This window comes from Microtus pennsylvanicus, chromosome 4 (assembly GCF_037038515.1).
Source record: "Microtus pennsylvanicus isolate mMicPen1 chromosome 4, mMicPen1.hap1, whole genome shotgun sequence".
NCBI classification, from domain to species: Eukaryota; Metazoa; Chordata; class Mammalia; order Rodentia; family Cricetidae; genus Microtus; species Microtus pennsylvanicus.
In genome coordinates, this window is record NC_134582.1 from 12,970,377 (window position 1) to 12,992,403 (window position 22,027).

General features: G+C 45.9%; 1 protein-coding gene across 2 annotated transcripts in view; it reads left to right on the forward strand.

Annotated features, from left to right (window-relative positions):
- Window positions 1-1,403: 1,403 nt before the first annotated feature.
- Window positions 1,404-22,027, forward strand: part of Mapk4 (mitogen-activated protein kinase 4) — a 133,140-nt gene continuing 112,516 nt past the window's right edge. The window contains exon 1 of one of the 2 annotated variants that reach the window (XM_075968321.1): window positions 1,404-2,157. The gene's annotated coding sequence lies outside the window, so the exon portion shown is untranslated. Of the gene's footprint in view, window positions 2,158-2,323; window positions 2,454-22,027 lie in introns of those variants that run through there. The other variant, XM_075968320.1, reaches the window with a different exon arrangement.

Consider the following 22,027-nt stretch of genomic DNA (forward strand, 5'->3'; position numbering starts at 1 on the left):
TATTACCAGACTTCTTTGCAAAAGGACAGAGGTTTGCTTTTTCTGCCTTTGCCGAGGGCTCCGCCACTATAGTCAAGCTTCAGTAGGTTTCTCAAACCCGACCAGTCCTCATCCCTGGGGGAAAGGCCACAAGCCAAGGCATTGTTCCTCAGTGTTACCAACTCCTCCTTGGAGCAGAAGGCATGGAGACGAGGAAACTGTTGTGTAGTCTGGAGGGTTTGGTTTTCCTCACCACCTCAACCTGAGACAAAGTGACCACCCTGGGATGAATCTGGCAGGCAGGGTATTTTCCTGTTCCCATATCCTCCAGGGCTACCCCGGAGGGCAGTGGGGCATGTGACGGAATGACCTAGAGAAACACCCTGACTTTCCTTCTGGCAGTTACTCTCGGTGATCAACACCTACTTCCTCCAGCTCTTTCTCTAGGAGTCTCCTCTTAGGAGTGTTTCCAAGAGCAGCTCCCACAGGAGAAAGACTCCACACAGCAAGCTGGGTGGAGGGAGCCCAGGTAGACAACCCTGGTTCTTATTCGGTCTCCTGGCCTCGTGCAGCAGAGGACCCTGATACTCAAATGCATATTTCATAGTCTCTCATCCCACGGTTTGGAGGAGGGCTGCTTGCTATGCATGAGCTATTCCCTCACGCTCATCACATGGGGAAAATTACATTTCCCCAGTTGCCAAATGGAAGAGATAAATTACTCACATGGGCAAGAACACTGTTGCCACGAAAACGGTTTTCAGACCCCAGACGCTGAGCTAAAAGGCAGAGAAGAGAGACTCAGAGACTTCCTGTTGTCCTGGGTCCCCCTCTCCATTCCCGCTCACCAGACCCTCATCTGACACTGGGGAATTTACTTTGTGGGACATTTGCCCTTCTGTCTCTTTTGCATAAAACACACCCATCTTGAGGCCTCTTTTTCTTCCTTCCTAGAAGAGATGTTATAAAAAGGAATACATCAACACAGAACACTTCATATTTATTCATACTTGCTGAATTGATAATACTTATTTGTAATGAAAATTAAGTAAGTAGGACGTTAAAATGTGCTCTAGGGAAGGCACATTGAATTGTCTGACTACAGAGGGACACCATCTTTATCTTCGCCTTCTCTTTTAGGTTAATGCAAGTTCAGATAACTACTGTCTCTAACCTATTGGCTGGCTACCTACGCACATATGATTAACGGCAATTATATCTGCACAGTAATTACAGCTACCACCTGTTACCCTTTTAGGACCACTACTGAGCTAAATAATTGCTCCAGCTTCCAGTGCAACCCAACAGTTTTTGAGTTTTATGTTTTTACCCGTTTTACCCTTAGTGCAGTTATACAACCCGAACATAATTTTTCAACAGTTACTGAGTTCCTTATTAAGCACCTGAAATTGTACGTCTCTCCCAGTCAGGATGAGGCAGAAATAAACACATGATACAGCAGACTCCGAGAAATGTTCTAGTGCAGCCCCCACTCTGAGAGCTTTGGTTGGGAGGAGGGAGGGCTCACGGGCAGCTAAAGCCACTGGTGACCTCATTATACAATATTTAGTTCATCGCATTTTTTTCCCTGCTTAGGAAAGCAGCTTCCCATTTTAAAGGGACGCAGGCATTCAGTGACGCATCTACTTGCTGAAAGACAGCTCAAATACCAGTCACCACCAAAGTTTGGGGTCTGAAGGCTTCTCAGGTTTTTCTCTGGCTACCTGTCTGTGAGTTTTACTTGGACTTCACGAACTAGGATTGATGCACAGTCCAGGCAACCGGCAGCACCTCCAAGGCCAGCTAGTGACCTGAGCTCCAACAGCCTACCCTCGACCCTCGGCCAGAGGCTGGCTCCCGCCCACACGGGTCTCCCCCTGCCTGGAGCGGTCCAGTTCCAGCCGGCTCTTTCTCTCCGCCCTCGGTCTCAGCAGTCAGCAGTTACTGTAGAGAGGGCTGACTAGGAGAAAAGATCAGGCTCCTGCCGGAGCTCAGAGAGAGCTCCAGTTCCCGCCATCTCTTCCTCCGGGACAGGGCCTTGAGGGGACCCCCAACCCTGCTGGAGTGAGGACCGGCTTCTAGAGCGACAGGGGCCCTGGAGAGCAGGTGCCCGGCGGGAGGGCCAGGCTGCCCCGGGACCAGGCTCCACGCAGGAGGTGCAGGAGCCGGGCTGTTCAGGTGAGGCTGCCTCTTGGTTTGGGTTCCAGATGGATGGTCCCCAGTGCGGTTCCCTGGGGTTCTCTATTCCCCCCCCCCCCGCCCCCTACCGCAGCAGGTGGGGGCCGCGGGCCAGGGAAGGGGCGGGGCTGGAGGCGGAGCCGCGGCGGGGGCAGCACGGTGGGGGCCGGGCCAGAGCCCGATCCGGACTGTCGGGGAGCCGGCTGAAGCTCGTCCGCGACTGGGCTGGAGCAACCGGGCCGAGAGCGCCGGCGCCGCGGCCGCAGACAAAGGGCCGCCGCGCTCCATCTGCTTCGGTGAGTGACTCCCTGCTCGCCCTCTTTCTTCTCCGTCTCCCCGCGCCTTCCGGAGTTCCGTAGGGGTTCCGAGAGCTGGGGACAGCAAGGACCGGACTTCCAGGCTCACTCTGCATCTCAGCCTCACCTGACCCGTGATCCCCCTCAAGGCCGATCAGTCACCCAACTCGCGACTTTCTGAGCGCCGGCCCGCGATCTCCGGCGGGACCCACCCGGCCGCCTTTCGGTGACCTCTTCCTCTGCGCACCGCGCGCGGGTGCTGTCCCTGGGTCCCCAGTTTGGGTGAGAAGGTTGCGGCTTGGTTCCCCCATGGGTGTGTGCTAGGGAAGAGGACCTGTGGTCGGGGGCTGGGCGCCACGAAGGGACCCCACCCCTTGGGGACAGCGCGCATTCGGGGTCGCAGTGGGGCGGTTCTAGAGTTCTGATTCCGGTCGTGGTTTGGGGGTCTGGTTCAGTTCCCTGTTAGCCTATCCTCCAGCTTATTTCCCTGTTCAACCGGCAGCCTAGCGTTTTGCATGGCCGCACCCAAAAGAAGCGTCCCCTCTGCGGGTCGGTGGCCCGGGGCGGGAGAGGACCCGGCTGCTTGGAGCCCGCAACTGCTGGGGAGGGCTGGCAGTGCGGGCAGCGGCTGGGGGCTGACATCACTGCTCTGTCCGGCCGGCTCCGGCTACCGCGGGCCGGCTTGATCTCCATCAGAAAAGAATCGGAAGCCCGGCGGGCTTTTGCTTTTGTTCTCTGTCTCCTACTCCGGAGTCCTCAGAGAAACCCGGGTGGGTGGTTACCCAATGAGGGGTTGTGGAGAGAGTTACAGGTGCTGCCCTGAAGTGACAATCATTGGAAAGGCGCTTTCCAGCCCCTAGATTCTGATCGCGCATCGATACCCTGGAGCGGAGGTGGGTATAGCGTTCTAAAAGGGCGCGATGCCTGCCTTGGCTGCGCTTGTCACGCGCTCCTCCTGCACTCTGAAAAGCGCTACCTCGAGACGTGCATTTCCATTCATGGATCTGTGCCGCCGTGGTTTTGATTAATGTCATCTCTGCCAGGTTCTCTAAGAAAGAGTGTTGGCTGGTATTCAATTTCGTAGCCTTTTACTGGAGGCCTACTGTGTGCAAGGCAGCTGTTTTAAGATTTTAAGATTAGCTTAATTTCCAAGATGCTTATTGAGTACCTACTACGTGCAAAATGGGTGTGTCATGCCGTTTTCAGTTTGACAGGTTCTTGTTTGAATATCTCTGATGTTTGAGGAAACTATTAGGACCCCGTTATCGTAATCCTTATTTACGGAGAACTTAATATGGGAAGGACATTTTTGGCTAAATGTGTGCCAAGTGTACTAGCAGGGCACGCGCGGAGGGGGTGTGTGTGCATAGAGACAAGAAGGGGAGAGTGTAATGGGTCTTCAGCTTCCAGAGAAAACTGCATTTTAACTTTATAGATTATGGTGTGGTTTGAAAAGAGCTTGAATCTACGCTTCAGACAACTTAGGCTTGAATGTTTGAGGGTTGGTTCCACTGGAAGGAGGCAGAATAATGAAAAGAAAAAAAATGTGCTGATTGTAACAGGGAATGAAACAAAGTTTAATGTGGCCAAACCCGCGTGCTTTAAAGGGAATCTGTGTTGAAGGCAGAAAGACAGACTGGGTGGGGGCGGGGTGGAGGGGTGCAGAACAGGGGAGACAGACAGATGGTGGGGACACAACCAACTCAAGAAGGAAGGACAATAAGGGGTGAACTTACTTCAGCCTGGTACCAGGGCCAAGGGAGTGTCCTTACAAATGCTCAGACAGACCTGTTGAGAGATTTGAAGACGTAGCCCCAGATTTTTATGCAAACTGGCCAGAAAATTATTATAGAGCCCCAATACAATGGTAGCTATCCAAATACTTCTATGTCAGAGCTGCAATCAGAAAATACAATCAAATCATCGTCCTTGTCTTGAAGTACTTGACACAGTTCATAAAAGATAAACTTATAAAATTGCAGTTTGGGCATCAAGACAGGAAAGCCAAAACAGGAGCGTAACAAAACAAAACAAAAAAACCCAACCAAACAAAAACCAAAAGAAACCCTTAGAATTGTGGCTTTTCTTTGATCAGAAATGGAGAATTTCCATTTGTTCTGTGTGTTTATCTCTTGACGTTGACTTCCAACAGTTTCTGGTAACTGTGTGATCCCAGCTTCTTGATACAATGAACTTTTTCTTCTTAAAATGATTTCTGATTCCATGTTAAGTTCTTTTAAAACTCCATGGCATTATTTTTGTTATGAATTTAACCCCCTCCCCCCCCCGGAGTCTTTTCTGGAAGCAGATGTGTTAGAAAATCTTCATAGAAAATGGGCTCGCAGGTTCTATGCTGGCTAAGGAGCAAAGGGAAAGAAAAATCAAAGGAGACCAAGAGCAGGAATCTCTAGAGAAAACATAAGGTGCCATTACAAGACAAAATAAGAGTCCATTGGAGGGAAATGACAGCAAAGGTGTCAGGAAGAACGGGACATCTTTCGGAGCCCTTAGAAGGGGCTAGATTTTCACCTGGAGGGCTTTCTACTAGTTTGCTAGAGAGGAGCTGCCTGGGAGGTTTGCAGAGTGTTGGACTGTTGACATAATGGGAGCATCATTAAGTTTTGTGGTACTGTGAGATCCCCTAGCTGTCCCAGCAGCGGGTCAATCTTGAGCACCCCCACCCCCCATTCTTTCACGCATTCCTGGAGTGCTTTCACCTGAGCTGAGCTTGACTGTAATCTTCCTCCAGGCCAAGAATGCGTCTTCTTTTTCTCTGCATCTGTCCTTCCCTGCATGCAACTGCAGACAGTCTGTGGAGTAGGTGACACCGCAGTGTCTTCTGCTGCTGTCCACTTCTTCACCCTTTCCCTCCCTCCTCAGGGTCCCTTGTTCTCTTCATCCTTTCCAGCTGCTCCAGGAAGGCCTTGCACTCTGTGAAACCTGGTCTCAGGGGAAGGCAATCTGCTCGCAGTCTATTTGTCTTGAATGCGAACGTAGGTCACTGTTATGTCGTCTGGGGGTCCTTGTTTTTTAAACCTCATTGAAGAGTGAAAAGCTGCCTCTATGGTGCGGATGCCAGGTGTCAGAAGTAACTGGTTAGGTGAGGCACCTTCTTGGTACTCCTGAAATGGTGACACAGTCCAAGGTCCTAGCTGTCCCATGATCCATATACCTCTGGAGACCTCAATCTTTTTTTTGCATAGGGTCTTGCTGTGTAGCCTAGGCTCACTGATCTCAAAGTTCAAATTTTCCTTTCTGAGCTCCTGGGGTGCTGGTAGTGCAGGCACGTTCCACCATGCTCGCCTCCTTCTCTTTGGAGTATAATTTCCATTTTCCCCTCAGAGGCTTCAGTATTTTTAATCGTGTGGTGGTTGCACCTGTCAACAACTTGGCCTTCACAGGCTCTCCCGCAAGGTCTATAGATTGGTTATTTTGCAGTGGGAGTCTGCATCTCCCCACACACATGCCCATTACTTCAAGACAGATTCTAAACCATGGTTCTTGGACTTTGTGTTTCCTTGTCAAAGGAATGAGGACAGCTGTCCTTATAGAAATACCTTGTCTAGTGTTTAGTTATGTCCATGGCTTCTACCCATTGGATGCTGGTAGCCTATAAAGCCACCCTTTCTAAATGGTGACAGCCCCAAGTATCTCCAGATATCAACAAATGTGCCCTGGGAGAAAAGTTACTCCTGTCTGAGGATGATTGTTCTATATAACACTGGATATTATGTATCATGCTCTAGCGGGATATTATGTATCATGCTGTAACATGATTATCCCAGAGAGACTTTATTTATTGTCATTTGATTCTTTTCCATAAGAGTGACTTAATAAATGTATAATTAACTTTGTAGAACTTTCTATATAAATAATTTCAGGTTAGAATTAACATTCTCTGTCAGCACAGGTGCTGGAATCCCCATCATCATCTTGTTAAGTTCATTTTTGAGGCAACTCTTCCTTCTCAGATTCTTCTCTTTAGTGTAACAATAACTTACCTACCAGAAGTGTGGGTAGCAGAACCATCGTGGGCAGTAAGCACACCCCGCAGGAGCATCTGAACCTGCTGCTTGGGCAGGAGCTGGTGGGCGACACCAGGGCAGGGAAGTGGTGGTATGAGTTGAGTTCTGCAGGAATTTGCTTACGTAATTTGGAGATGCAAAATGATCAAGCCTCGGACAGGACCTCTGACAGTCAAGTAGGGTACCGTGAGGGTGCCGTGAATTCAAGTTTCGGTTTCCTTCCTGGTAAAGCCGTCTTGACAGGGCTTGAGGAGTGATGGATGGATGCATGAACAGGATATTAAAACCTTGCTTTGTGTGTGACCAGTAGAAGCCTAGAGGAGTCTCTCAGGGTGTTGTCTTAAATCATAGAAAGATCTGCATAGGACTGTGTGTTCCAAGGATGACCTGTGCTTCTGCTGATATCTCTCCTCCAAACCAAGAGCTTGACGTATCTCCAGCATCAGCATGAGCAGTATCACTGCAGGATAGAAAGAGGGCAAGGGTAGTTTAAGTTCAGCCGAGCTGCAGTGATAGAAGTTACTTTTGTGCCTCGGAAGGTGGGACAGTGTCCAACGCACTGCTTCAGAAAGCAAATGAAGCCTGTCTTCAGGTCATGGAAGGGTCACTGAGAAGTTTAAGTAAGAGTTCATTGATTTAGATTTCTCTCTTGGAGTCCCCAAGCTTAGACTGAGACTTTTTCGTGCATTCAGACAGACCAAGAGGGAAGCATTTACTCTCTTATTTTGGGGGTAGTGGTTGTTGGTGATGCACAGGCAATTTAAGTACTCGTAAGCTAAATAATAAACCACTAAAAACTATATTTTAGATTTTAATTAATTCTCCAGTAAGTTAATTAATCTTTTTGCCTTAGTTGAGAGCAATCTAGTTTCATTATGAAAATACCCCTGGCTCTGTGTGAGGTTAATCTAAAGTCAATGTATCAAAGTCTAGATTAACAACAACAACAAAAAGCAAGAAGATTTGCTATTATAGGGGCATCTGAAAATGATATTTTATTTTTAAACTGACTCTTTATATGACTATCCTAAAGAGTTGGGATCTATTGAGTTTTTTTTTTTTTAACTCATTCACAGAAAATAGAACTGAAAGAGATTCAAGGGTCTCCTGAGCAGCCTTCCTTGCCCATCATGTAAGTGGGGAAACCAAGGCAGCGAGCAGTTAGATGGCTTCCCAGGGTTACAGAGAGGACCATCAGGAGGCTGGGGCTGGCAGCCAGGAGTTTGCCAGTCTCTCAGACGCTCAGCGCTGCTGGGATACTCTTCAATCTTCTTGGTTGCCAGAGTTTGTTGGTGGAGAGGGAGGAGGCAGGAAAAGGATTTAATCACTTGCCTCATTTCTAGGGCATCTCATTCTGAGAAAGCGACTCAGAGATTCAAACTAATTACATTGGTGCCAGATGTGTGTGTACACACACCCAGTTCTGTAAACAACCAAGGGGGAACTCCAACAGTTGGGTTGAGGGAATGGAATTATTTTATAGAACTTATTTTAGCTTGTTTTAAGATCTCTTTACAGAGAATGATAACATTTATGTTTCTGCTTAGGAAAGTAATACATATTCATGAGTATCAAAAATAAACAAATCTATCTGTGCACTTCTTTGACCCCATTCATTTTTCTTTTTTAAAAAATTGTTTCCCTATCTCATTTTAAAATAAAATTGAGCCGGGCAGTGGTAGCACACACCTTTAATTCCAGCACACGGGAGTTAGAGGCAGGTGGATCTCTGTGAGTTCGAGGCCAGCCTGGTCTACAGTGATAGTTCTAGGACAGCTAGGGCTACACAGAGAAAACCTGTCTCAAAAAAACAAAAATAAAATAAAATTGAGACTATATTATATGTATAATTTTAATTTTTTTCAGTTAATACTAGGAACAAATGATACTTACATTTCAAACTCTTGGTCAATGTAATTTTTAATGAATGGGTAATTCAATATTTGCAGGCTCCTCAATGTATCCCAACCCTTTGCTATTAGTAAATATTAAATTTCCCTCCAAGTTCTAGCCAATGGGTCATTGTGCCTATACTCTTTCGACAACTTATATTACTGGCTTTTCCCTATGATATATTCCCAGATAGCGAAGTTACTTAGCCAAGGGTGTGATTAAATAAATGTCTTTCTGAAAGTGGTGTGCTAGCTTTCACTCTTGCTGTTAGCAGTGAAATTTCTTCACACTACCGAGAATGCATGATACTCACTGTTTCTATATTTGATTGATAAAATTAATAATTTTGTTGATGTCGTTTGCATTTTAGTTACTGAATAGCTAAGCATTTTTTTCTATAAATTTTTTTTCCTGTTTGTCTTTTCTTTTGGTGAGTTCCTTTTCTAGCTGGTTTTGTGATTAAAAACAAACAACAAAAGACCATCAACACCTGTGTATAAGCCAGATCTCAAAAGAAAAAAAACCAGTGCAGTGTGCCTCTGATTTCACAGGTAAAATGGGAATTTTATGAAAGATTGGATCCATTTTTAAATTTTTATTATTTATTGTTTTATCTAATATATACTTATTATTTATACAATATTCTGTCTGTGCGTATGCCTGCAGGCCAGAAGAGGGCACTAGACCCCATTACAGATGGTTGTGAGCCACCATGTGGTTACTGGGAATTGAACTCAGGACCTTTGGAAGAGCAGGCAATGCTCTTAACCTCTGAGCCATCTCCCCAGCCCCCTATTTATTGTTTTTTTGAGACTGGGTTTCTCTGTTAACTTTAGTGCCTGTCCTAGAATTAGCTCCTGTAGACCATGCTGGCCTACAAGAGACCCACCCGCCTCTGCCTCCTGAGTGCTGGGATTAAAGGTGTGCACCATCACTGCCTGGTTTAAGATTGTGTCCAATCTTAATGGTCCGCGGTGGTGCCAGAATCTCAAGTGTTGTGTTTATTCGCAGTGGTGGAGCTGCCTGTGAATTACTGAAGCAAACTTGGAGGGTGTGTGTATGAGGGGGAGGAGAGGGAGAGCTTTGTGAAGACCGCCATACAGTTAACCTTTGCTGAGCTTCACAGCCACCAATTCTTCATCCCTACATCAGCCTGTCAAGTGGAAAGTGGCAGACAGAGAGATCAATACCCACACTTGTAAACAGAAACCGTACTTTCGTTTCCTGGCTGCCCAGACCCAAATAATCACACAGAAACTATATTAATTATAATAGGCTCAGGCATATTCCTAGCTAGCTCTTATATCTTAAATTAACCCATTTCTATGTATTGCCACGTGGATGTGGCATTACCTCATTTTCTACATGTCTTGTTTCCTCAGTGGCTGGCTGGCTCCTGACCTGACTCTGCCTTCTTTTTCTCTGTATCTCTGCTCAGATTCCCACTTCGCTTTACTCTGCTAAGCCATTGACTGAAACAGCTTTATTCATCAACCAACAAAAGCAACACATATCCAAGGACTTCCCACGTCACACACTCATGCACACTTTCCGTCATAGTTCTTTACCACTGTTCCATTGCCAGCGTGTGACCTGTCTTGATTGTGTCTGCGGGCTGGAAGGGAAATTAGGCTGGGGGATATTATCAACTTTCTCCAAATTTGATTGCTTATTTATGGGAGAATTTTTGTGGTACAAAGTCAATTTGCCATCCTAAGTTTACTGTGCCTTCTCTCATACTACTTCCTGTGTTTTCCACCCACCCCTACCCCTGTTTTTTTTTTTTTTAATTCTTCCATGCTGTATTCTGCAATAGTTGTGTCTTCCAAGTCCCAGCGTGTTTCTTTAGCTATATCTAATCTGGGTGGAATCTATCTCTTTGCATTTTCAGTCTAATCACTGAATTTCTTTTGTAGAGTTCTCGTTCTTTCTCAACATCATAGTCTTGCTTTACATAGTTTCTACTTCCCTTGTAATTTTTGTTGTTGTTGTTGTTTTTGAGACAGGCCTTGCTGGAAACCCAGGCTGACCTCCAGTTTAGCGCTGATCTTCCTACCTCTCCTCCCAAGGTTCAGGGTTACAGGTCTGCACCACTGGCTCCTTGGTTTTATCCCTATGCTAGGCATAGATGTTCTGTATCCTGTGTCTGGGAATTTTCCCTTTGTAATACCTAAGCACTTGCTCTTCCTCACTGTTGCATGTTCTGATTTTCTTGCTGGCTTGTGTTTATGTTGCCATGTTTCCTTGTTTGGTTGGTTATCCTTGAATGTGTGCTGAATACTGTAGCACAAAGACATTCTAGTTGGTCTTAATAATAAAAACCCAGAGTCAGATACAGGGGTTAATGCTGAAGATCAGAGAAGCAGAGAGGCCAGCCACTAGAGAGTTCTTTTACCGCTACTAATGCATAGACTAAGCATAGCAGAGAGGGGTTAACGCTGAAGATGGAACTCAGTTTTCTAGGGTTGGTGGCAAGCCTTAACCTCTTGAGCCATCTTGAAGGCTTGATTCTGAATTCTTTCTTCTTCCCTTCCCTTCCCCTTCCCTCCTTCCCCTTCCTTCCTTCCTTCCTTCCTTCCTTCCTTCCTTCCTTCCTTCCTTCCTTCCTGTCTCCCCCTCCCTCCCTCCCTCCTTCTCTCTCTCTCTCTCTCTCTCTCTCTCTCTCTCTCTCTCTCTCTCTCTCTCTTTTGAGACAGGGTTTCCCTGTAGGTTTTGGAACTTTAGGTGATTTTCCTCATCTTCAGAAGCCATTCACTCAACTGCAGTCTCAAGGTTAGCAGCCATTCTTTTTCAATCTTACAGGATAAATACTTCAGTAGCATTTATGAAACCAGAGAAATTTATGTTGAGATTCATGTATTGGTTGGGCAAAGGAACAAGGTGCTGGGAAGTCCTGTTGGCCCCCAGAACCTCTGTTGGCTTTCTAGAGGGAGGAAGGAGACTCTAGTTATGTTTTTTTTTTTTTTTGAGTCCCTTCCCTCTGGATTCCTGCATCAGAAAATATTTGATTGTTTCTTTGCTCTCCTCCCTGTGCTTCAGGTCCGTAGCCAGGAGGTAAATGGAAGGTTGTGAGCATCAGAATTCAGCCCAGCAGGAACGATCCTAACTAGGGTGGGGTGTATCTCCACCAACGGTTTTGAGACTACTCCATACCATGGATTATTTTTGCATATTCCACAATGATTGATCTAGCTGATACTTTAATTTGATAGTATTTCACACTGGGAAAGAATACATTTAATTATCTGTCATCTTTCTAGAAACAGAAATCCACCGATTAATTAGGCTTTAACAACTGTCCCTGAAACAGATCTGTCATTCCACTCCTGTGTAGTTCTGGTCTGCAACTGCTCCCATTGGAAGAAATAATCAATTAGTTGTGAAGAAGCTTATTATTCTGTTGTCTGGGAAAAATGTGCCCTTCCATTTTTGGAGGCAGAATCACTGGACACTCCTACCAGTTATAAGAATTTATGTCCTAGATTTTTGTATAGATACACACAATTCTGCATGTACATATGGTATGGAAATAGCAACCTGATATCTAGGGCAAATGGGGAGACAGTAGGGGGGAAAGACAGGGGATTAGGCTCAACACACAGCATATACGTGTCTGAAAATGTCCTTATGTACTGTATATAGCAAATATATACAATGAAGAAAATTTGAAAAACGTACAAAATATTTGAAGAAAGAATTCATGAACCGTCACCCCTCAGCCTGAAAGGAAGAGATTCGTTTCTTTCAATGTGATTTACTCTAAGCACACGCTCCAGCTTCTTTCCCAGTAGCCTGAGCTCTTGAACTCACTTTTCTTTCTTTTTTTTTTTTATTTTTTTTGGTTTTTCAAGACAGGGTTTCTCTGTGGTTTTGGAGCCTGTCCTGGAACTAGCTCTTGTAGACCAGGCTGGTCTCGAACTCACAGAGATCCGCCTGCCTCTACCTCCCGAGTGCTGGGATTAAAGGCGTGTGCCAGCACCGCCCGGCTCTCACTTTTCTTTTTTAAGGAGGTAAAGTTACTTGAAATTCATCAGCGTGACCCTATTTTTTATTTTTGTCACATACTCTGCTTATTTGGATTTGTTTTTTCCCCCAGCCACCTTGAGACTCTTTTGTTTGCTAATAGGAGATGCATGTGCTACCATTTCGATAGCTATGTCTGTGAAAGTCCTAGGCAGCTGACACAGTGATGCAAGTGATGTAGTGTAGAGACCCAGGCATTGGTTCCAGGCAGTGCTGGGAGTGCCCAGAACTTTCCAGAGGACTCAGAACTGCCCTAGTGCTCTCGACAGGACAGAAGGGACAGAAGTCCAGAACCCGCCATGATCTTTATAGAATGGGAAACCGAGGAAGACGATGGTGGTGGGTCATTTCGCAAGAAGAGCTAAGAAATAGGTCTCAGGGGTGGAATACCTGCTGAGTCTCCTGATTGGAGGAAGGAGGATGTAAACTTTTTGGGAATTTTGTATTTCATTACCTGTGGCCAAGGACTCGGATGGCTTTGACGGCCCATCTGTCTGCGGTACAATAAGGTTCTTGAAATATGTACCATCCAAATGGCAAACAGAAAGACCTAGGGCCACAGAGTGAGGCGGGGGCTTTCACACCGCAGATGAAAATAGTTGTGAGCCTGTTGTAGCCTGACTATGTTTCTGCTTTTCTATATTTTCCTTTTTTTAAGATCTGGAGATTGAAGATAAAAGAAGCTTGACGCTTGGGACCTTGTTAATTGTGTTGGGTCTCTTGGTGGAGGAGAGCCTGTGCGCAAGTTCACAGTGGCGATGCTGATGCTTTTAGCTTACTTAGTGATTTTAGTTTGAAGCCAAAAGAACTCTCTCATGCAAAACCCCAGACCCGCTTTCCTCTGCAGAAGCCACTGAGCATGAACTTCAGATAGATTAGTGTCACAGCAGGCAGGGACACACCGTGGGCTTCTCTCTCCAGTTTATCCACCAGCAGGTACATGGCCTGAGACCCCACACTCAAAGCCTGTCACCCACTAAGTGTGTTTCTAGTTGTGCCACCCAACAAACAACATTTAGAATTTGCCCCACGCCTCCGTCCGGGCTTGTCCTCCTCCCTAAGCACAAATTCCTTGTCTTTCTTTCTACCTTTCTGGTCGACAAGAAATTATAGTGGCCTTATTATTTAATTATCACCACTAGAAGTAATGTCAGATTTCAGTAATCTAAAACTACATTGCCTCACACTTAGGTGATTTGAAAAAGGATATTTCCTCTCTAGTAATAGATATCTAGAAAAAATAGAGAGAGTTGCAGACCCAGGGGCCAGTGCAGAGACCTGTGCTTATGTAGAACAAATAGGCAGGCTTTATTGGGAGGAGACATTGTTAGTTGTGGTAAAGTAAGATTGAGGGAAAGGATTTTTTATTTTATATTTTCATATATATATATATGAAATATATATAATTTTTTGCTTACTTTTGGGAGAGTTGGAGACCTGCCAAAAACCCAGCACCTTATACAGGCTAGATAACTGATCTAATATATATATATATATATATATATATATATATATATATATATATGAAAATATATAATTTTTTTGCTTACTTTTGGGAGAGTTGGAGACCAGCACCTTATATAGGCTAGATAACTGGTCTAATACTGAGTTATATTCCCAGCCTTCATACAATTTGATTTTTAAATTAAGTCAATATATTTATCCATTGAGAAAGTAATGGCAAAAGTTGAGATGTTAAAGAAAAGAGGAATGTAAGATCCCGTCCTGTGCTCAATCTCTAGACTTTCTCGTTGGAAACTGTGTTTTTATAAGTTAGTTCCAAGTCTACCAAAACATACAGTAGTATGAGTCACATACATCTGCCTTGGTTTGGTGTAGTTCCCGCAATGGAGCCTTTTATAAAGCGTGTCAGTCTTCCAGGACTGTCCTGTGTCCTGGGCTAATTCTGTGATGATTCCCCGTTCCCAGGTTGGAACACTTAAAGTTGGCTAAGATGAGTGTCTTTCTTGTCTTAGATGCCATGGTCACCACCTGGTAGCCCAGGACCAGAATCCATGTTTGGTTTTTGGTTCAATGCTCTTTTGTCCCCAGTAGAAACAACTTTATTCTGGACATTTGTTTTAAACCAAAACAAACCAAAACAAAAGAACACTCCATGCTTTCTCTCTGGTTTCCTGCTGCTATGTCCGGGTTTTTTTTTTCCCCCCTGCATGAATCCATAGTTAGAAGTTCGAATTGTTCTCACTAATGTCATAAGCATAGGCACCCTCTCCTCCTCCATAGGCTTATTGTGTCTGGTAAATTATGTGCACTCAGGGGATTGGACACTCAAGGAACTCTTCCCAAAGCTAGAAATGGCACCATTTCTACAAGGCTAATGCCATTGTACCCAGGAACATTCAAGTCACATGATATCTGAGCTGGAGGAACTCTTTGAGAGAATTGCCTTGCTCGTTTCATAACTGAGTAACTGGAGATCACGGAACTTGTCCAAGACTCCACAGGGAAGAAGAGGTGGTATAGTATGTGGAGTCCAGTTCTGCTGACTTCCTGCCCAGGAGACTTCCTCTCTTGCTGTAACAGCTGTGGGGAACAATTGTCATGGTCCTCAGGGTTTCATGGATCCATGCTGGCAAGAAACAGGTCAAAATAATGAAAACCCCAACTGGGAAGAGGAAGTCTCCGAAACGAGGGGCTGTATTAAGCTTATTTTTCTAGGATTTCATTGTTTGGAGAGTCTCACTCTATGGCCCAGACTGGTTTCAAACTCACTATGTAGACGAGGTTGGCCTTGAACTCACAGGGATCCTCTTGCCTCACTCTCCCAAGTGCTCTTATTATGTCTCAGTCATCACATCTGGCTCCAATATTCTTATATATCATATATGTGGCTCATGTTCACCCCTCATTTCTCTGTGTTTTCTGCTCCTGCTCCACCTGGATCTCTTCTTCCACTCAGTAATTCCCTCCCTGTTTTCATGTCTTGAGTTTTTGTGTTTTGTGTGTTTGGAACATGGGAAAGGTAACAGTGACTATTATACCACTGAGGAGCAATGACTCCCTCTCCCTCAGCAGCCGTTGGGACTTCATGAACACTACCCCCACGCATGCTGAGACTCTGACATCCTGGATCTGCAGGTCACATGACTGCTATGAGTTTCTGAGTTACAGTGACCGTGGCATGCCCCCAGGACAGTGTGTCACAGCAGACCACTCTGGTCCGTTCTTTCCCTTCCCTCTTCGAAGCGTTTGCCGAGCTTTGGGACTGGATGTGAAGGAGGTTCCCTTAGACCTGGGCACTCGGTAGTCACTCTCAGCACTTTGACTAATCCTGACTCTTTAACAGCGCACTGCCCGTTGCTAGAAAGAAGCCTTTCTGACCAAGGTTGAGAGCATCACCAATCTTACCAGTATAAACCACACACACACACACACACACACACACACACACACACATTTAGAAGGCAATTTGACAACACGTCCATTTAGCAAAACAACAGTAGTGGATGCTCTCCCCCCCCGCCCCCTGGTGTCTATGACTCAGCCTTTTTTTTTTTTTTTTTTTAATCAGTTTGCAGTACCAGGCATGGATTCCCTTCTGTGGATTAAGGCCTCTGATTAGATAAGAAATTATTGATTGCTCCCAGAACAGTCAGGCCACTATTGTACCAGTGGGCACATCCTACCCTGCAGGTCGGTATTGTAGCACACGGGGTCCACTGATGAGAAAGACTAAATGACTTTTCTCCTCCTGAAACCAGTGTAGATCCATCCAGCCCCGGGAAAACTAGCCCACCAGAAGGACATTTCCAGAGCAGGTCTAGCTGGATTCTCTGTGTTCTGGGTCCCCACGCCAGTGGTTGAGTGGTCTGGGTGTTAGGATGTCTTCTAAGATCCTTGGATTGTTCTTCCGTGCAGATGAGATTGTGACACCCAAGATTGCCTTGTGCATAGGAGGCGCTCAAAGGTGGCGATGACGCATGACATGGAGGTAGAAGGATTTATATGAAATGTACCTGCTTCTTTATTTCCACGGGGCTGGCTGTCTTATGCTGTGGTGGCGAGTAGGTATAAAACCTAATGCATTCAGCTCATAGCAGTAGCCTTGTTAGCCACAGCCATTCACTGAACTTTGAGCTGAAATGGACAGACAGACAGCCGAGATCCTCCTAGTTACTGCTCCATTATCTCTGCTGTGGTGGGTGTGTCCCAACTGCCCGTCACACTTCTGATGTTGTCGAACATTGTTCTTCATGGTCACGTGGCCAGAAACTGGCATCTGCGAAAAAGAAGCATGTTAGCCCTGACTTAGCCTTGGGTGAACCCTGTCCAGGACAATTCGTTTCTGCCTAGACCCTTCCAGCTTCCCAGAGCTCAGAGGTCCCTGGAGCCAGAGCACCTATGTGGCCTGGTTTCCTTTTGTTTCTAGGCGATTCTTGTTTAGTTCAGGGGGAAGGGAAGGAGTATATCCAATTCTGATCCCTGTGCGGTCAGTAAGGATACTTTCTGCAACAGAGGGCTCAGTTGGCTTGGGACAGGAGCCCCTTGCTAAGTGCAATACCATCTCTTCTCATGGTTTCTAACACCTTAGGCAGGGGCTCTTCAATCCAGTCATCTGGAGGGCTTGTTAAATTACAGCCCTGGGGGATTCCCAGAGCTTCTGATCCAGCAGGTGGAGGGGGGGCGGGCAAGAATACGCATCTCTAACACCTTCCTGGAAGATGCTCACACTGCTGCTGCTACAAGGGGGAGGAAGGAAGAGGTATGGTTTAGGAAAAGGTCAAAAGATGCTGAGATGGGGGGCCGGGCGGCGGTGGCGCATGCCTTTAATCCCAGCACTCAGGAGGCAGAGGCAGGCGGATCTCTGTGAGTTCGAGACCAGCCTGGTCTATAAGAGCTAGTTCCAGGACAGGAACCAAAGCCACAGAGAAACCCTGTCTCGAAAAACCAAAAAAAAAAAAAAAAAAAAAAAAAAAAAAAAAGATGCTGAGATGGGAATTGGAAGTGACCTCTCAGCCAAGAAAATTGATCATAGGTTTTTTTTTTTCTTTTTCTTTTTTTGTATTACAGAGATCTATTACCTGCTAGTTGTTGTACAAGCCTTGCTGCGGTACTGGGGTAGGGCTGGATGACTGGCCAATACAGAGAGAGTCACAGAGCCATCCTTGGTGTTCTGCAGGGGAGCATCTGGAGCTTTCGTGGGATATGCATGCTTCATAGGCAGAGGGAATGTGCCTTAGAGGGGGCTTCTGGGGGAAGCTGAAGATGCCCAGGAGTTTGCTAGGGGACCACTGGGCAGTATCCCAGGGGCAGCAAAGAGAAGACAAGAGAGGCAAATGTGGCATGAGGACACAATCAGGGCTCAGTGCTGGGGGGACAAGCAGCAGTTGCTGTCAGAAGCCTGTCCTTCTGGGGAGGAGCTTGGGCCAATCTGAAGTCAAGCGGGAGTGGTCTATGCGGAGGCAGGTGAGGGAGCACCTGGTCTTGTCAGTGCACTGTCTGCAGGTTGGAAAATGGACTAGAATGAACATGCACCTGTAATATACACAGGCAACATTTCCAGGAGGCCCTCTGAGAGTGAGGAGGCCACCAGGGACATGACCTTTCCATCCTCTTGTCCTTGCGTCACCCTCTGCCTCTGCCCCGTAGTTCAGACTTGAAGACTCTGACCATGCTGGTTCTCTTAATACAGAGACTGGTTTCCAAGGGACATGAAATGACTCTGAAGGTTAGGGAAACTTTGGAGCAGTTGAGACACAAAAATGCAGCCTTGTGAGGGCTGTTTAAAAGGGACTAAGGCTATCTTACATCCTTAGCCTAGCTGAGGTTGGACAGGAACACTCTTAGTCCTTTGTGTATTGGTGGAGAACTCTTGAGTTTTTTCTGGCATTAGCTAGGGTCACATTACCCCCTTGGCTGACCTTGAGACAGATAAAAAGCCCTGTCACCTGCTGCTGGCCACATTTCCTTTCCTCCCAACCCATTCCCTTTCAGTTTTAGACAGGGCAGTCTCTCCGGTTCCTAGTACCCTAGCCACAGAGCCGGTGCAGAGCAAGGAAGATCCAGCTGCAACTTCATAGTTGTAAACCAGATGTGCACCATGGAAACCGAGATGTGGGTTGCAGTGGGCGAACAGTTGGATGGAGACAGGTGTACACAGCTGGGGGTAAGCTCTCATGTATCCCGTCTGAAAAGAAATCAGCAGCGACGGATTTCACCTGTGGTGCTTCTTGCTTCCGTCTGGTAATAAAAAATTGATTTGTGGCTTCTTCTGAGGGCTCTTCATCACACAGTAATTGATACATCTCCAACAAATGGCTCTTAAGAAAATCGATTCTGATAGGTCTCATCAGCACCCAGACTGTCTAACAAGGATCCCTTCGGGCGCTACCTCTTCTGTGGCACCCTTCTTCCCTCACACCATGGAGTCCTCCTGTGCTCTCTTGGAAGATCTGGGAAGGCTTCTGGAAGAGGACATGGTGTCAGCAGGAGTCATACGGCATAGTGTGGTGGTTAGAAAGAAACCCACCTCCGAAGGGGGTGGTACTATTAGGAGGTGTGGCTTTGTTGGAGTGGGTGTGGCCTTGTTGGAGCGGGCTTTGAGGTCTCCTTTGCTCAAGATACTACGACTTTCTATTGCTTTCAAACCCCATGTGCAGGACATCTGGCTCCTTCTCCAGCACCATGTCTACCTGCACGCCACCATGTCACACCATGATGATAATGCACAAAATATCTGAAAATGTAAGCCACCCCAATTATATGTTTTCCTTTGTAAGAGTTGCCATGGTCATGGTGTCTCTTCACAGCAATAGGAACCCTGATTAAGACACATAGATTGTTCCTTGTCAGCATCAGCATCAAGATTTCTAAGTCAACCTTTGCTAAGGTGGCTTTGCTGCTTCCGGTCACCAAAGTCACTGTGGCTTGCAGGAGGAGAGCTGGGGCATGTCCCAGACTGGAAGGGCTAGGAGAGTGGACATCACACCTGTCCATGTCTGCCCTGGGCAAGAGGTATGATCTGAATACTAGGAGTGGAACCCAGACAGTTTGCTACTGACCACTCGGGACTCTTTGGGACCATGTGGACCATGTTCCTAAAGCTCTTTGGTCACATGTCTTCTGAAGACTTTCGTTCATTTTTGACTGGCAAAGGTAATGTATCTCCTGATTTCATTTGCTGCTTGGTTCCAAATGAAGGTCATTGCACAGTGTGTACTGTCACAGGAGTCTGTCTTGGGGCATTTGGTTCTCCCCTCCTTGTCTGCTGTCATCCCAGCTCTGTGAAATAGCATTAGACTTCCATTGTCTTTTTCTCCAAATTATGTCAGTTGCAGAAATCTTGTCTTCTTGGGTGCTTTGTTAGGGCAGGGACAAACTTGAGCCTGTTGTGGAATTTCCCCCACAGCCCTCCCTTGCTTCCTGCAATAGCTGTCATGTAACTGTGTGTATAAATCTCTCTCAGCTTTAAGGCAATTCAGTATCTGAATACACTTGCTTTCTATTTTTCACCCAGCACTGCTTCTGGCCTTTCCACTTAGATTCACCCAGCAGGACTGACTGAAGCAGTGTCTCATGTTTATTCTGTGAGCAATGCAGGCATTCCATCTGGACCACATCCTCAAGTACACTAGTGTTTTTACTTGTGTTAGATATCTGTTGCTGTGACCTTATCATTTAAATGTTCCCAAAAGCTAGTGCTCTGTTTTTCAACGTTTAGTTCCTACTGATTAGAAATTTGACAGCACCTTAGTTGGGTGATTCTGGGTCAGCATCTGTCATGAGATGTTTGTTACACATTGGCTATGGCCACAGACATCTGAAGGCTGTCTTGGGCTGGGGATCTGCTTCTAAGGTCACTCAAATGGGTGTTGGAGGGAGACTTCTTCATGTCTACATAGGTCTCTCTGTAGGGTCTTCCTAGGGCAAGAGAGTGCAAGTGGGAATTTGGAGAGTGTTTTATGGCCCAGGCTGAATGTTGTCATTTGATGTGGGATGTTCTTTTGTATATGTATTGCTTTTATTGGCTAATGAATAAAGCTATTTTGGCCAGTGGTTTAGCAGAGTAAAATCAGGCAGAAAATTTGAACAGAGATATAAAGAGAAAGTAGGCATTGTCAAGGAGATGCCATGTAGCTGTGAAAGGAGTAATATGCCAGCACTGATAAGCCACAGCCTAGTGACAATATACAGATTAATAGAAATTGGTTAATTTAAGATAAGAGCTAGCTAAAAATATGCCTAAGCCATTAGCCAAATAGTGTTATAATTAATATGGTTTTTGTGTAATTATTTGGGTCTGGGTGGCTGGCAAATGAATGAGCAGTCTCTGATTACAAATGGCACCCAATGTGGGGCTTTGTTTAGCTCTGGCTGTCCTGGAACTAACTATGTAGACCAGACTAGCCTTGAACTTGCAGAGTTCCACCTACCTCTGTCTCCATAGTGCTGGGATTAAAGACGTGCACCACCACCACCTGGAAGGCATCCTTCTTTCTATGCATTAGAGGTGAGTCTAAGTCTATTCACATTCAAAGAAAAGAGGAATTTTGTTGACCCTTCTGAAGCAAGTGCTGGGGGCTGGAGAGATGATGGCTCAGCAGGTAAAGGCACTTACAGTCTAGCCCAGCCACCTAAGTTTGATCCCTAGGATCCACTTGGTAAAAGGAGAGAACAAACGCTTGCATGTTATCATCTTACAGTCCTATGTGCAGCACGATGGTACACACACACACAAAATAAGATATATAGTTTTTAATGTGAACACATTAATTTAAAAATATTTATTATTTTGTGTGCATGAAGTTTGACTGCAAGTATGTATGTGTAGCATGTATATATGTGTACCATGTGTGTATCTGGTGTCTGCAGAGGCCAGAAGAAGAGAGCATCAGACCTCCTGGCCCAGGATTTACAGACAGCCATGAGCTACCATGTAGGTCCTCTTCTAGAAGCAAGGTGATCTTAGTCACCGAGCTGTCTCTCTAGCTCCTTCAACACATTTTAAACCATTACAGAAAGTGTGGCTCCTGGGTCTGCCTAAATGAGCAAGCAGAATACTTGAGGCCATCCTCTGCTAAGAACTTATTTCTCATGTGGGGGACTCACAGACAATCCCCTGTGCCTGTGGGTTAAATGTGGAAAAGGGTCAGGACCCAGGGTTACATAACAGAAAGTTAGTCTGACAGCAGTTACCGAGTAGAGTGCATTATATCCTTTAGGAGTTTGGGGACCTAAGAATGTTCCATGTTCTTTGCCTTTGCAGATCTCGCAGGCCAATGACACACTTTTCATGCACCACCTAATCACCACCATCCTTGGGAAGGTCTTGTGTGTTGACTGCGTCTCTACTCTGCAGAAATAGGAAGAATGGGCAGCTTAAAGAAGAGTTAGTTTTAACCGGGCAATGGTGGCGCATGCTTTTAATCCCAACACTCAGGAGGCAGAGTCAGGTGGCCGTGAGTTTGAGGCCAGCCTGCTCGGTAAAGAGAGTTCCAGGGCAGCCAGGACTGTTTCACAGAGAAACCGTGTCTCAACAAACAAACAAATAATTAGTTTTAACTGTTGAGTGGTTTGTAGCTCTTCCTTCCTATTGGGCTCTAGGTTTCTTACCTGTGAGTTGAATAGGGATGTGCTCAGTGATCCTTTATCCTGGGGCATTTTTGGATAACT